Here is a 16781-nt window from a genome sequence, read left to right on the forward strand (position 1 = left end):
TCCTTGCGCTCACACCAGGCGTGTGGAAAGGGCTGACAGTAGGGATTTGCTGGGGTGGTTCAGGATTAGGAGATATGTCACCAGAAATAAGGAGTAGCCGGGAGAGGGACAGCAGGTGTAGGTAGGAGAGGCTGCCGGGGGGGTTGTTTGTGTCCAGGGTGGAAAGTCTGCAGGTTTGTGAGTAGCGGTGCAGAGAGTCAGATGGGGTAGGAGAGAGGGAGAGATGAGGATTTTGTTACTGACAAGGCTGGTTTGGGGTTGTAAAGTGGTTTTTACAAGTATGAGAAGAACAATAGTGATTATAGTGAGAAGCATTTCTCTTAGACAATGGATAGGTTTGTAGGAGTTGGTTTGTGTTCTCTTCTGGTCCAATTCTGATCTGCAGACTTAGAGTCAGACTTTGAGGTCACAATGACCTATGTACTTAGATTTATACAGACTGGCAAGGCATTTGTTAAATGTGCATCAAGTGTGAATATGAGCAAAGCAAAAGCAAAGCAAATCCTCGTAGCCACCACGTGAGAGACATAGAGGAAGGGATCACATAACCTCAGAGACCAGGCAAGGTCACCCATACTGTCTGGCAGGGGAGAGTCAAGCATGAGGAAGGGACTATAGGTGGAAGGGGACTGTTGTCCCACAGGCAGTATAAAAAGTGCAGGCTGGTGGAGAAGGTCGCTATTTTGTGGGGAGAGATTAGAGAGATACAGTGAGGCAGAAGGAAATTGATAGGAAGTATTAGGCCTGGTTCACATCTGCCTTTGGTAATCCGTTCGGGGAATCTTCATGGGGACCCCCCGAACGGTCTACTGAATGCATTGGCAAGCGGTGTGCAGTGATAGGACACGGATCCCATAGACTATAATATAATATGTAATACTCTTAGACCAGTGCATTGCAGGTACAGAGTGTGTAGTCAGTGACTTGTGCAGCAGCTGTGTGTGTAATCAGTGGCATTGATTCCCACACCTACCATAGTACGGACCCCTACACCAACCGCACTTCAGACTGTCCATTCTCATCTTTTGAACCTGTTACAGAAGAGGAAGTCTCCCAGCTACTTTCTTCATTTCGCTCTACAACCTGCAGTAGTGACCCCTTCCCCTCACACCTTCTACAATCTCTGTCGCCTGCTGTCACTACTTACCTTACTAAAATATTTAACCTCTCTCTCTCTTCTGGAATCTTCCCATCCTCCTTCAAGCATGCTGTTATAACCCTGCTATTAAAGAAACCCTCCCTGGACCCGTCCTGTTCTGCTAACTATCGACCCGTCTCTAACCTCCCCTTCATCTCTAAACTCTTGGAACGCCTGGTCTATTCTCGTTTAGTCCGCTATCTCTCTGCTAACTCTCTGCTTGACCCCTTACAATCTGGTTTCCGCGCTCTGCACTCTACTGAAACGGCTCTCACAAAGGTCTCCAATGATCTCCTACTGGCTAAATCCAATGGTGACTTCTCTCTTCTTATTCTTCTGGACCTCTCTGCAGCTTTTGACACTGTTGACCATCATCTCCTCCTCACTATGCTCCGCTCAGTTGGCCTCATGGACACTGCGCTCTCCTGGTTCTCCTCTTATCTCTCAGACCGCACTTTCAGCGTATCATTTGCGGGCTCTGTTTCCTCCCCTCTTTCCCTTGCTGTTGGGGTTCCTCAGGGCTCGGTCCTCGGCCCCCTGCTCTTTTCTCTCTACACAGCCCCCATTGGACAAACCATCGCCAGATTTGGCTTCAGGTACCATCTTTATGCTGATGACACCCAATTATACACATCTTCCCGGGACATCACCCCTGCACTCATACAGAACACCAGCAACTGTCTCTCTGCTGTCTCTAATATCATGTCCTCGCTCTATCTGAAACTAAATCTCTCTAAGACTGAACTACTACTGTTTCCACCATCTAATAGATCTGTCCCTGATATATCCATTGCAGTCTCAGGCCTTACTATTACTCCTAGGGAGTATGCCCGCTGCCTCGGGGTCATGTTTGATGCAGACTAGGGTTGAGCAGATCTTTACTTTTCAGGATCGATTTTAAAATCTGATTTCCGATCATTTTTCATTCGAACCCAATCTCGATCCCAATGCAAGTCAATGGGATTTTTTTTAACTTGTGTGGCGGCTGTGTGTGTAGTCAGTGACTTGTGTGGCGGCTGTGTGTGTAGTCAGTGACTTGTGTGGCAGCTGTGTGATAGTCCATCACATACTTAGTACAGTACATACATAGTACGGTACATACATAGTACGGTATATACATAGTACGGTATATACATAGTACGGTATATACATAGTACGGTACATACATAGTCCATCACATACATAGTACGGTACATACATAGTACGGTATATACATAGTACGGTATATACATAGTATGGTACATACATAGTCCATCACATACATAGTATGGTACATACATAGTCCATCACATACATAGTATGGTACATACATAGTACGGTACATAGTCCGGTACATACATAGTACGATACATACATAGTCCTTCACATACCTAGTACGGTACATACATAGTACGGTGCATACATAGTACGGTACATACATAGTCCATAACATACATAGTACGGTGCATACATAGTACGGTATATACATAGTCCATAACATACATAGTACGGTACATACATAGTCCATCACGTACATAGTACGGTACATACATAGTCCATCACATACATAGTACGGTACATACATAGTCCATCACATACATAGTACGGTACATACATAGTACGGTACATACATAGTACGGTACATACATAGTACGGTATATACATAGTATGGTACATACATAGTCCATCACATACACAGTATGGTACATACATAGTACGGTACATAGTACGGTACATACATAGTACGATACATACATAGTCCTTCAGATACCTAGTACAGTACATACATAGTTAATAACATACATAGTACGGTACATACATAGTACGGTACATACATAGTACGGTACATACATAGTTAATAACATACATAGTACGGTACATACATAGTCCATCACATACATAGTACGATACATACATAGTCCTTCACATACCTAGTACAGTACATACATAGTACGGTGCATACATAGTACGGTACATACATAGTTAATAACATACATAGTACGGTACATACATAGTACGGTACACACATAGTCCATCACATACATAGTACGGTGCATACATAATATGGTACATACCTAGTCCATCTCATACATAGTACGGTATATACATAGTACAGTATATACATAGTCCATCACATACATAGTATGGTACATACATAGTACGGTATATACATAGTCCATCACATACATAGTCCTTCACATACATAGTACGGTACATACATGGTACGGTATATACATAGTACGGTATATACATAGTATATGCTATCACAGCCCAGCCCTGTACACTATGGCGCCCTCTGTACTTACCCCTCCTATAAATCCTACCACACAGAATAGGAGTAGTTGTTTTCTGGTCCACATTGCTGCTCGCTCTGTGCCGGGCTGAGGACTGGTATATTATAGTACATGGAGTACCCCGGACACACCTCACATTACTCTCTGCACAGCTCGCAGCTTTCTCTGGGCTACAGAGAGACATGAGGTGAGTTCACACAGTGCAGAAAACAAACAAAGAGACTCTCATTACCTTGAGGTGGAAGAGATTTAATAGCAGTCTACAAATATCTGAAAGGTAGTCACAGTGCAGAGGGATCTCCCCTATTCTCATTAGCACAAGGAAGTACAAGAAGCAATGGGATGAAACTAAAGGGAAAGAGATACAGATTAGACATTAGGAAAAACTTTCTGACAGTGAGGGTAGTGCGAGAGTGGAATAGGCTGCCACGGGAGGTGGTGGGCGCTCCATTAATGGAAATCTTCAAGCGGAATCTGGATAAACATATAGCTGGGATGATTTAGGAAAACCTGCACTCGCAGGGGGTTGGACCCGATGGCCCTTGAGGTCCCTTCCAACTCTACCAAAAAAAAAAAAAAAAAGATAGTTACATAGTAGATGAGGTTGGATAAAGACATGAGTCCATCAAGTCCAACCTATAACCCTACAATCTGTATCAAATCAAATCAAATAGGCTTTATTGGCACGTCTGAATAGATATTTGACATTGCCAAAGCTAGTAAAGTGGTGGTGGTGGTGGTGAGTTGGAGTCGAGGGGGAGAGTATGGGGGTGGGGTGGCTGATTTAGGGTATAACAGTCCGTGGAGTCTTTTCTTCCTCTTAGTTGGTGACCGCTATATGGGGAGGTGGGGTGGGGTGGGTGGTTTGGGGTATAACTACAGTGTTGATCCAGGGGAAGGCAAAAAAACCCCATGAGGATTATGCCAATTGCCCTATTTCAGGGGAAAAAATTCCTTCCCGACTCCAATTCTGGCAGTCAGCATAAAACCCCGGATCAACGTGTTCTTAAAATCTAGAGGCCATAAACTGTTATATTTTTCTCTTCAAGAAAGGCATCCAGGCCCTCCTTGAACTTGTTCAGTGAATCCGCCATCACCACTTCCTGGGGCAGAGAGTTCCAGAGCCTCGCTGTTCTTACTGTGAAGAATCCCCTTCTATGTTTCTGGTGAAATCTTCTCTCCTCCAGACGTAGAGGATGTCCCCTTGTCACTGTCACTGGCCTAGGTGTAGAGGACATCCCCTTGTCACTGTCACTGGCCTAGGTGTAGAGGACGTCCCCTTGTCCCTGTCACTGGCCTAGGTGTAGAGGATGTCCCCTTGTCACTGTCACTGGTCTAGGTGTAGAGGTTGTCCTCTTGTCACTGTCACTGGCCTAGGTGTAGAGGATGTCCCCTTGTCACTGTCACTGGTCTAGGTGTAGAGGTTGTCGTCTTGTCACTGTCACTGGCCTAGGTGTAGAGGATGTCCTCTTGTCACTGTCACTGGTCTAGGTGTAGAGGATGTCCTCTTGTCACTGTCACTGGCCTAGGTGTAGAGGATGTCCTCTTGTCACTGGTCTAGGTGTAGAGGATGTCCTCTTGTCACTGTCACCGGTCTAGGTGTAGAGGATGTCCTCTTGTTACTGTCACTGGCCTCGGTGTAGAGGATGTCCCCCTGTCACTGTCACCGGTCTAGTTGTAGAGGGTGTCCTCTTGTCACTGTCACCGGTCTAGGTGTAGAGGATGTCCTCTTGTCACTGTCACTGGCCTCGGTGTAGAGGATGTCGTCTTGTCACTGTCACTGGCCTAGGTGTAGAGGATGTCCCCTTGTCACTGTCACTGGTCTAGGTGTAGAGGATGTCCTCTTGTCACTGTCACCGGTCTAGGTGTAGAAGATGTCCTCTTGTCACTGTCACCGGTCTAGGTGTAGAGGGTGTCCTCTTGTCACTGTCACCGGTCTAGGTGTAGAGGATGTCCTCTTGTCACTGTCACTGTCCTAGGTGTAGAGGATGTCCTCTTGTCACTGTCACTGGTCTAGGTGTAGAGGATGTCCTCTTGTCACTGTCACTGGCCTAGGTGTAGAGGATGTCCTCTTGTCACTGTCACTGGCCTAGGTGTAGAGGATGTCCTCTTGTCACTGTCACCGGTCTAGGTGTAGAGGATGTCCTCTTGTCACTGTCACCGGTCTAGGTGTAGAGGGTGTCCTCTTGTCACTGTCACTGGTCTAGGTGTAGAGGATGTCCTCTTGTTACTGTCACTGGCCTCGGTGTAGAGGATGTCCCCCTGTCACTGTCACCGGTCTAGGTGTAGAGGGTGTCCTCTTGTCACTGTCACCGGTCTAGGTGTAGAGGATGTCCTCTTGTCACTGTCACCGGTCTAGGTGTAGAGGGTGTCCTCTTGTCACTGTCACTGGCCTCGGTGTAGAGGATGTCGTCTTGTCACTGTCACTGGCCTAGGTGTAGAGGATGTCCCCTTGTCACCGTCACTGGTCTAGGTGTAGAGGATGTCCTCTTGTCACTGTCACCGGTCTAGGTGTAGAGGATGTCCTCTTGTCACTGTCACCGGTCTAGGTGTAGAGGGTGTCCTCTTGTCACTGTCACTGGTCTAGGTGTAGAGGATGTCCTCTTGTCACTGTCACTGGCCTAGGTGTAGAGGATGTCCTCTTGTCACTGTCACTGGTCTAGTTGTAGAGGACGTCCTCTTGTCACTGTCACTGGCCTAGGTGTAGAGGATGTCCTCTTGTCACTGTCACCGGTCTAGGTGTAGAGGGTGTCCTCTTGTCACTGTCACTGGTCTAGGTGTAGAGGATGTCCTCTTGTCACTGTCACCGGTCTAGGTGTAGAGGGTGTCCTCTTGTCACTGTCACTGGTCTAGGTGTAGAGGATGTCCTCTTGTTACTGTCACTGGCCTCGGTGTAGAGGATGTCCCCCTGTCACTGTCACCGGTCTAGGTGTAGAGGGTGTCCTCTTGTCACTGTCACCGGTCTAGGTGTAGAGGGTGTCCTCTTGTCACTGTCACTGGTCTAGGTGTAGAGGGTGTCCTCTTGTCACTGTCACTGTCTAGGTGTAGAGGATGTTCTCTTGTCACTGTCACTGGCCTAGATGTAGAGGATGTCCCCTTGTCACTGTCACTGGCCTAGGTGTAGAGGGTGTCCTCTTGTCACTGTCACCGGTCTAGGTGTAGAGGGTGTCCTCTTGTCACTGTCACTGGCCTCGGTGTAGAGGATGTCGTCTTGTCACTGTCACTGGTCTAGGTGTAGAGGATGTCCCCTTGTCACTGTCACCGGTCTAGGTGTAGAGGATGTCCTCTTGTCACTGTCACCGGTCTAGGTGTAGAGGGTGTCCTCTTGTCACTGTCACTGGCCTCGGTGTAGAGGATGTCGTCTTGTCACTGTCACTGGCCTAGGTGTAGAGGATGTCCCCTTGTCACCGTCACTGGTCTAGGTGTAGAGGATGTCCTCTTGTCACTGTCACCGGTCTAGGTGTAGAGGATGTCCTCTTGTCACTGTCACCGGTCTAGGTGTAGAGGGTGTCCTCTTGTCACTGTCACCGGTCTAGGTGTAGAGGATGTCCTCTTGTCACTGTCACTGGCCTAGGTGTAGAGGATGTCCTCTTGTCACTGTCACTGGTCTAGTTGTAGAGGACGTCCTCTTGTCACTGTCACTGGCCTAGGTGTAGAGGATGTCCTCTTGTCACTGTCACCGGTCTAGGTGTAGAGGGTGTCCTCTTGTCACTGTCACTGGTCTAGGTGTAGAGGATGTCCTCTTGTCACTGTCACCGGTCTAGGTGTAGAGGGTGTCCTCTTGTCACTGTCACTGGTCTAGGTGTAGAGGATGTCCTCTTGTTACTGTCACTGGCCTCGGTGTAGAGGATGTCCCCCTGTCACTGTCACCGGTCTAGGTGTAGAGGGTGTCCTCTTGTCACTGTCACCGGTCTAGGTGTAGAGGGTGTCCTCTTGTCACTGTCACTGGTCTAGGTGTAGAGGGTGTCCTCTTGTCACTGTCACTGTCTAGGTGTAGAGGATGTTCTCTTGTCACTGTCACTGGCCTAGATGTAGAGGATGTCCCCTTGTCACTGTCACTGGCCTAGGTGTAGAGGGTGTCCTCTTGTCACTGTCACCGGTCTAGGTGTAGAGGGTGTCCTCTTGTCACTGTCACTGGCCTCGGTGTAGAGGATGTCGTCTTGTCACTGTCACTGGTCTAGGTGTAGAGGATGTCCCCTTGTCACTGTCACCGGTCTAGGTGTAGAGGATGTCCTCTTGTCACTGTCACCGGTCTAGGTGTAGAGGATGTCCTCTTGTCACTGTCACCGGTCTAGGTGTAGAGGGTGTCCTCTTGTCACTGTCACCGGTCTAGTGTTACGGTTCTGAGTGTATAAATAATTTTTTTTTATTTTTTTTATTTCTCCCAACTACAGAACCGCCAGACTGCAGGACACTGCAGGGAGGTCCACAGGCCCAGATGGGCGGCCGCGTGCCAGTACCAGACAGCAGTATGTCTGAACAGAGAGTAGTAAGGTGTTTGCACCAGTTGACTTCACTGGGTAACAGCTTGTGCAGCTTCAGTGTGGATAGGCTGCAAGGAGATTTACACCAGTTTACCTCACTGGGTAATTGGGCTTGTGCAGCTTCCGTGTGAGTGGCTGCGGCAAAGGCTGCCAGGGGTTAGACGCCACCCCTGTCAGCAACACAAATGGCTCCGCACAGCTTGGAGCTACAACACTAGTAGAGAGTTACAGACAAGCTAGCTAAGACCAAACCTGCTGGAAGCCCCACCGGCTGGTACAGAGTCCACTGCACCGAACCGTAGTGTAGGGCTGCCAGTTCAGGACTTACAGGTCTCTACTCACAGTGCCAGATGGCAGCTAAGGTAACCCCACACAGAGGCCCAGCCTAGCACCCTGCCTAGCTACTGGAAACAGCCTGGAGCTACTGTCATACCCTCCTGTCTCTAGTGTTTTTTGGATAAAGTGTGAGCACGGGGTGGGCCTCATCTCACACCTTATAAAGGGAAGTCCCCGCCCATCAGGGGCAGAAACAGAGCCCACAAATGATACACTGAAAGTGCGGTCTGAGAGATAAGAGGAGAACCAGGAGAGCGCAGTGTCCATGAGGCCGACTGAGCGGAGCATAGTGAGGAGGAGATGATGGTCAACAGTGTCAAAAGCTGCAGAGAGGTCCAGAAGAATAAGAAGAGAGAAGTCACCATTGGATTTAGCCATTAGGAGATCATTGGAGACCTTTGTGAGAGCCGTTTCAGTAGAGTGCAGAGCGCGGAAACCAGATTGTAAGGGGTCAAGCAGAGAGTTAGCAGAGAGATAGCGGACTAAACGAGAATAGACCAGGCGTTCCAAGAGTTTAGAGATGAAGGGGAGGTTAGAGACGGGTCGATAGTTAGCAGCACAGGATGGATCCAGGGAGGGTTTTTTCAATAGTGGAGTTATAACAGCATGCTTGAAGGAGGATGGGAAGATTCCAGAAGAGAGAGAGAGGTTAATTATTTTAGTAAGGTAAGTAGTGACAGCAGGCGACAGAGATTGGAGAAGGTGTGAGGGGAAGGGGTCACTGCTGCAGGTTGTAGGGCGAGATGAAGAAAGTAGTTGGGAGACTTCCTCTTCTGTAACAGATTCAAAAGATGAGAATGGACAGTCTGAAGTGCAGTTGGTGAAGGGGTCCATACTATGGTAGGTGTGGGAATCAATGCCACTGATTACACACACAGCTGCTGCACAAGTCACTGACTACACACACAGCTGCCATACAAGTAATAATAAATAATAATAATAATAATAGTAAATTTTATTTATATAGCGCCAACATATTCCGCAGAAGGGTGTATTCTGGAGATGTTTTTGAGGTGGAGGTGACATGAACGTGCGAGTGATTCAACATAAGGGGTGAAGGAAAGGTCTGCGTCAAACATGACCCCGAAGCAGCGGGCCTGCTGCCTAGGAGTTATAGTAAGGCCTGAGACTGCAATGGATATATCAGGGACAGATCTATTAGATGGTGGAAACAGTAGTAGTTCAGTCTTAGAGATTTAGTTTCAGATAGAGGACATGATATTTGAGACAACAGAAAGACAGTCACTGGTGTTCTGTATGAGTGCAGGGGTGATGTCACGGGAAGATGTGTATAATTGGGTGTCATCAGCATAAAGATGGTACCTGAAGCCAAATCTGGCAATGGTTTGTCCAATAGGGGCTGTATAGAGAGAAAAGAGCAGGGGGCCTAGGACAGAGCCCTGAGGAACCCCAACAGCAAGGGAAAGAGGGGAGGAAACAGAGCCCGCAAATGATACGCTGAAAGGGCGGTCTGAGAGATAAGAGGAGAACCAGGAGAGCGCAGTGTCCATGAGGCCGACTGAGCAGAGCATAGTAAGGAGGAGATGATGGTCAACAGTGTCAAAAGCTGCAGAGAGGTCCAGAAGAATAAGAAGAGAGAAGTCACCATTGGATTTAGCCATTAGGAGATCATTGGAGACCTTTGTGAGAGCCGTTTCAGTAGAGTGCAGAGCGCGGAAACCAGATTGTAAGGGGTCAAGCAGAGAGTTAGCAGAGAGATAGCAGACTAATCGAGAATAGACCAGGCGTTCCAAGAGTTTAGAGATGATGGGGAGGTTAGAGACGAGTCGATAGTTAGCAGCACAGGATGGGTCCAGGGAGGGTTTTTTCAATAGTGGAGTTATAACAGCATGCTTGAAGGAGGATGGGAAGATTCCAGAAGAGAGAGAGAGGTTAATTATTTTAGTAAGGTAAGTAGAGACAGCAGGGGACAGAGATTGTAGAAGGTGTGAGGGGAAGGGGTCACTGCTGCAGGTTGTAGGGCGAGATGAAGAAAGTAGTTGGGAGACTTCCTCTTCTGTAACAGGTTCAAAAGATGAGAATGGACAGTCCGAAGTGCAGTTGGTGAAGGGGTCCATACTATGGTAGGTGTGGGAATCAATGCCACTGATTACACACACAGCTGCTGCACAAGTCACTGACTACACACACAGCTGCCATACAAGTAATAATAAATAATAATAATAGTAAATTTTATTTATATAGCGCCAACATATTCCGCAGAAGGGTGTATTCTGGAGATGTTTTTGAGGTGGAGGTGACATGAATGTGCGAGTGATTCAACATGAGGGGTGAATGAAAGGTCTGCGTCAAACATGACCCCGAGGCAGGGTTTCTCTGTCCGCTTGAGAAGTCGGACATCTTCACCTGCGGACAGGAAAGGACGGGCACGGAGTGCAAAAGAACGCACCCGATGCCCATTCAAGTGAATGACAGGTGTCACGGACACATCTAGTGTCCGCTCCTAGTGTCCGTGACAGATTTTGAGTGGACACTAGGAGCGGACACTACATGTGTGAACGCCCCCTTAGAATCTTATTTGTTCATGTTTTATGACAGTCCGGCTGGTTTTTCCACTATTGTTTGGAAATGTCCTCAGGCTTGAGTTCTCTTGTCTATCGTATTAGCCCTATTAATGTGCTTCTCCACTTTTGGCACCAGACACCTCAGGGTCCATTGTTTCCAGCCAAAGGGAGTTGGCTCAAATCAACTGGAGTGGGACCATTGTCTCCCTCCAGCCAACAATGGATTACAAGATGGGCATATGATTTTAGCTTCAACCTGGGACAGAAAGGCATATCATAGTTGTATCCAGATATTTCTGACTTTCTATTTCTGGGCCACCTTCACCGAGATCCTGGGTGCAGGCGTCATCTTTTCACATATCTTTCACGCATCTTTTCCACCACCTCAGCCGAAGGAATCTGTGTGTCCTTCCCATCATCTGCTGGTCCTGATGCTCCTGCTCCTCCTCCTAGTCAGTCATTGCATCAGCAATTGATCACGGAATCTATATTTAAGAGACAACAGTATGTGTGCACTCATCTAACGGTGCAGAAGCTGATCGTGCTCCTGTCCAAGTTACTGGTGCTGCAGTCACTCCCTTTCCAATTGGTGGACTCTGCACCTTTCAGAGAACTGATGGCTGGAGCCAAGCCATGGTGGAGAGTCCCAAGCCACCATATCTTTGCCAAAAAGGCAATACCAGCCCTGCAAAAATATGTAGAACAGAAAGTGGGCCAGTCCTTGAGCCTGTCGGTATCTGCCAAAGTGCACGGCTGTGCCAACGTCTGAAGCTGTAACTATGGTCAAGGACAATATATGTCATTTATGGCCCACTTGGTTCATGTGACACACCAGCAACTTGGAGAAGTGACGTTGCTTCTGCCTCCACGTTCTCAGGCCGTTGGTCCTACAATGTCCACCTCATCCTCCACTGTTTCAGCCTCCACTACAGGGACAACTTCCAGTGCTCCTCCAGCATACCAATGTGCAGGGAACAGTGGTGTCACGCTGTTCTGCACCTTGTTTGCCTGGGCGAGCAAAGTCACACAGAGGAGGAACTCCTTCATTGTCTCAATCAAGAGATCAAATCCTGGTTTTCTCCAAAAGAATTTAATAAAGGAACCATGGTGACCGACAACGGGAAAAACAATGTGCTGGCACTGTATCTAGAGGAGGGTCTGGTTGTCCAGCGTTTCCTTAAGTGTTCCACCCATGTGCAAGACATCCTAAAAATGTCAAGGAAACTTTGCATGCACTTCAGCCAATTGTACACAGCCACGCACACCCTCCTTGAGCTGCAGCGTCAGAACGGCCTCCCACAACATAGGCTAATATGCAATGTTTCCACCCATTGGAATTCAACCCTTCATATGTTGGATCGACTATATGAACAAAGAAAAGTCATAAACGATTTCGTCATGATACAAGTAGACACACATACTCTCCTGTGTAACTTTAACGTAAGCCAGTGGCATCTCGTGCGTGACACCTGCTGTTTGCTTGTTCCCTTTAAAGAGGCAACTTTGTTAGTCATTCACCAGGACTATGGGATGAACAATGTCATTCCACTGATAAACATCCTGGAAAAGATGCTTTTCAATCTGGCTGGTCAGGGGACTGGAACAGTGGCGCCAACATCTAGTGGCCACACGAGCCCTGTGGGGGCTGAACTGAAGGAGGAGGTCATTGTAGCACAAGCAATGTCTACTCAAATGGGTGGATAGGAGGAGAAGAAGCAACTGTAACAGCAAGAGGCAGATGAGGCGGATGACCCAGACACAGCATGGCAGTATGCAGTTGAGATGGATGGAGGCAGTCTCTCGGAGTCACTTGCGCAAATGGCCCAATGCATGCTGAACTGCTTGCGCAGTGACAGACTAATTGTCGCCATTCGGCAGAGGGATGACTATTGGCTCTCCACCATACTGAACCCTTGCTACCGAGGAAAGATTTTTTTTACAACTATTGAAAAGGAGGACAAACAGAACTACTATAGAGACATGTTATGTAGCAAGTTGTCCACTGTCTATCTGCGCCATTGTCCATCCTCTCGAATGTCTGATCGGGGGGCCCTGAGCGCTTCACTTATACTGGCACGGCAGCTGTTGGAGCGGATGGGGTGGCAGAATCAGTAGCGGCTCGATCAGCAGCAGCCTGAGCCTAGAGTCACTGATGAGCAGCTTTCTTGACCCGCATAGTGAAGAAGTAGCAGCTAGACACAGAGCAGAACTTGAACCAGCAGGTGGTGGCATGCTTAGAGTGCACCCTGCCACCTGTCGTGGAAGATCAATGGGACTTCTGAGCAGCCAAACTTGATTGGTGGCCGCAACTGGCTAAGTTTGCCCAGGAAAAGCTGTCCTGCTCGGCCAGTAGTGTGGCATCAGAGCGGGTGTTTAATCCGGTGGGGGTCATAGTGTCATGAAAAAACAATCTCAAAATCTTTGGTAAGTTAAAGCATTGTGAAGTAATTACCACATAAAGTGACACATATCAGTTTTCAAAAACGTGGCCTGGTCTTTAATGTATTTTTAAGCTTAAAGGGTTAATCTGTGTAGCCTTAAAGAAAAGAGTGGAAGGGGGGACATAATAAAAGCCTTTACATATGATAGGGTTCTTTCACACTTGTGCTTGGTGTCCAATGTGTGTATTCTGCCGAGTTTCCGTCTTCACCTCTGGCGAAACTGGACAGGGGACCGAAACCTGGTGGTCAGCTTTAAAATCCATTCACTTCAATGGGTTTGTAAAGGTGATTGCCTGCGACCTGTCCTCAGGGAAGCCATCTTTTTTTAGCCGAATACAAAGTCATACATGTCTGACTTTGTGTCTAGCTGAAAAAAAAAATGGATCCCCCACAGACAGGCAGCAGGCAGATACCGGAGGTCACCTTCATAAACCTCAGTTCTGCCGGGGCTGAAGATGGAAACCCGGCGAAACGCACACACTGGACACCGAGCGTAAGTGTGATAGAACCCTTAATGGTATAAATAAGGGTCAGAAGGAAAGAGAACACGAACAAAGGAGGCACAATCTGAAATTAGTTGGGGGGAAGATCAGAAGTAATGTCAGGAAATATTATTCCGCTTGAGTAGTTCAGACTTGGAACAAACCTCCAGCAGATCTGATTGGGAAATCTACAGTAAGTGAATATAAGTATGGCTGGGATAGACACGTCCTAAATGGTAATCAGGGCAGACTAGGGGGACCGGGGGTTTTTTGATGTGGATCTTCTATGTTTCTAAGTGTCCTCTCAGTCATTTTGGACATATATAAGACAACATAAGGTCCACCTCATTCTTGATGATTGGGGGTCTTGGGTGCATGTCGTCAGGAAGATAATGGCAGGAGGTCATGTCCCAGGCATCCAGGTTGATCACCCCCATACCCTTAAACATTGCCCTCAGTAACATGTCCAGCTGGAGAAACAACCAGTCACTCCTATGTATTAACTTATCACCCGTATTGGCTGATTTGATGATCACCGTTGTCTCCGGGCTTCGAAAAAGCAGAGCTGAGATGGCCTCACGGACTTTCTCCAGACGTTCTATGTAAAACCTCAAAGGGAAGGAGGCGAAATGAGCCCATAGGCTCAGCATTATCACCGTGTGAGGTCCACCTCCAATCCCAGCCAGGAGAGCTGTATCATAATGGAGGTCAGACATCTTACACTTAGGAGTCCTGTAAGGTAATCCATGGGTACGCCATCTCATCACCAGACCAGCATTGGGTTCTACAGCTATCAGAGGTCCTGAATGAAAGGTCACATGTAAGTCTATCCTCTGTAGACCTGCAGAAGAAGAAAATTTGTGTTATCTTAGACACACGACTTCTATATATAAAGTTTTTAGGTATTATTTACTGTGGAAACACACAAAAAAAATAAAAGTCTAAAGTTCGATAGATAAGTTCCTAGGAGCCCTAAGAGTATTCTACACTATGTTTTATAGATAGGTTCCTAGGAGCCCTGACAGTATTCTACACTATGTTTTATAGATAAGTTCCTAGGAGCCCTGACAGTATTCTACACTATGTTTTATAGATAGGTTCCTAGGAGTCCTGACAGTATTCTACACTATGTTTTATAGATAAGTTCCTAGGAGCCCTGACAGTATTCTACACTATGTTTTATAGATAAGTTCCTAGGAGCCCTGACAGTATTCTACACTATGTTTTATAGATAAGTTCCTAGGAGCCCTGACAGTATTCTACACTATGTTTTATAGATAAGTTCCTAGGAGCCCTGACAGTATTCTACACTATGTTTTATAGATAGGTTCCTAGGAGCCCTGACTGTTAGTAAGAAGTGCAATTTTTTCCAAAGAAAATAAGCCCCATACAGCCATGTGAATTGAAAAATATAAAGATTACATCCTTTAGAAAGGAAAGTGAAGAACCAAAAATGGCAAGTCAAAAATTCGGGGCTCATGAACATGGGTTTATATGAAGAAACAGAAGGATTGGAGCAAGGCACATTCAAAGAAGTTATATGTTTATTTCTCCAGACACAGTATTGTATATATTTATAATATAGAGGGAATATGGGAACCACAGTATTTTTTTGTACAGGGTTCTTCTATTATCAGTGTCCAGCCTTGGTACTCTGGTGGGCCAGTCTGACCCTGCTCGGGTGCAGACATACAAGAGACCGACATAAATCTATTCAATAATGTTGTTATAGATGTAAGAAAATAAAAAAGCTCAATAAGTTGAAAAAAATATTTTAAGTGAAGTCTGGCCGGTGAGGAGAACGTCTTACTGGGAATAAATCCCTCCAGGTAGTCAAACCACTGGCGTAGAGTTGAGTCTCCGATCATGTGGATGTCTTTCCCTCTTAGGCAGGTGAGAGCATCCCCAGGCTGAAAGAAATGGCGGCCCAAACATGTGAGCGATGTCCAGAGATCACCATAATAGAACCCGGAGGGCTGCCGAGATTCCTGGCCAAGACCACAGGTGGAGAGGTTGGAGGTGACTCCTACAAGACAATGGAGTGATGACCAATGAAAAGTGAAAAAAGTAACTTTTACCTGGACAGTCGTGTAATGAATATTATCCATGGGATGAGAATACATTGATAACATAAGTACTAGAGATGAGCGAACAGTGTTCTATCGAACACATGTTCGATCGGATATCAGGGTGTTCGCCATGTTCGAATCGAATCGAACACCGCGTGGTAAAGTGCGCCAAAATTCGATTCCCCTCCCACCTTCCCTGGCGCCTTTTTTGCACCAATAACAGCGCAGGGGAGGTGGGACAGGAACTACGACACTGGGGGCATTGAAAAAAATTGGAAAAAGTCATTGGCTGCCGAAATCAGGTGACCTCCATTTTAGACGAATAGTGGATTTCAAATCCGGGTCATATGAGAATGTGAACTTTGTGACTATGAGACAGGGATAGCTGTACAGGCAGGGATAGCTAGGGATAACCTTTATTTAGGGGGGAATGTTATTAAAAATAACTTTTTGGGGCTCTATCGGGTGTGTAATTGTGATTTTTGTGAGATAAACTTTTTCCCATAGGGATGCATTGGCCAGCGCTGATTGGCCGAATTCCGTACTCTGGCCAATCAGTGCTGGCCAATGCATTCTATTAGCTTGATGAAGCAGAGTGTGCACAAGGGTTCAAGCGCACCCTCGGCTCTGATGTAGCAGAGCCGAGGCTGCACAAGGGTTCAAGCGCACCCTCGGCTCTGATGTAGGAGAGCCGAGGGTGCACTTGAACCCTTGTGCACCCTCAGCTCTGCTACATCAGAGCCGAGGGTGCGCTTGAACCCTTGTGCACACTCTGCTTCATCAAGCTAATAGAATGCATTGGCCAGCGCTGATTGGCCAATGTATTCTATTAGCCTGATGAAGTAGAGCTGAATGTGTGTGCTAAGCACACACATTCAGCTCTACTTCATCGGGCTAATAGAATGCATTGGCCAGCGCTGATTGGCCAGAGTACGGAACTCGACCAATCAGCGCTGGCTCTGCTGGAGGAGGCGGAGTCTAAGATCGCTCCACACCAGTCTCCATTCAGGTCCGACCTTAGACTCCGCCTCCT

The 16781-nt window shown here is 47.2% G+C and overlaps 1 pseudogene; it reads right to left on the reverse strand.

Moving 5' to 3' along the window:
• Nucleotides 1–13987: 13987 nt before the first annotated feature.
• LOC142204427 (NXPE family member 3-like) overlaps nucleotides 13988–16781 on the reverse strand; it is a 28239-nt pseudogene continuing 25445 nt past the window's right edge.

Source organism: Leptodactylus fuscus, chromosome 5 (assembly GCF_031893055.1).
Source record: "Leptodactylus fuscus isolate aLepFus1 chromosome 5, aLepFus1.hap2, whole genome shotgun sequence".
NCBI classification, from domain to species: Eukaryota; Metazoa; Chordata; class Amphibia; order Anura; family Leptodactylidae; genus Leptodactylus; species Leptodactylus fuscus.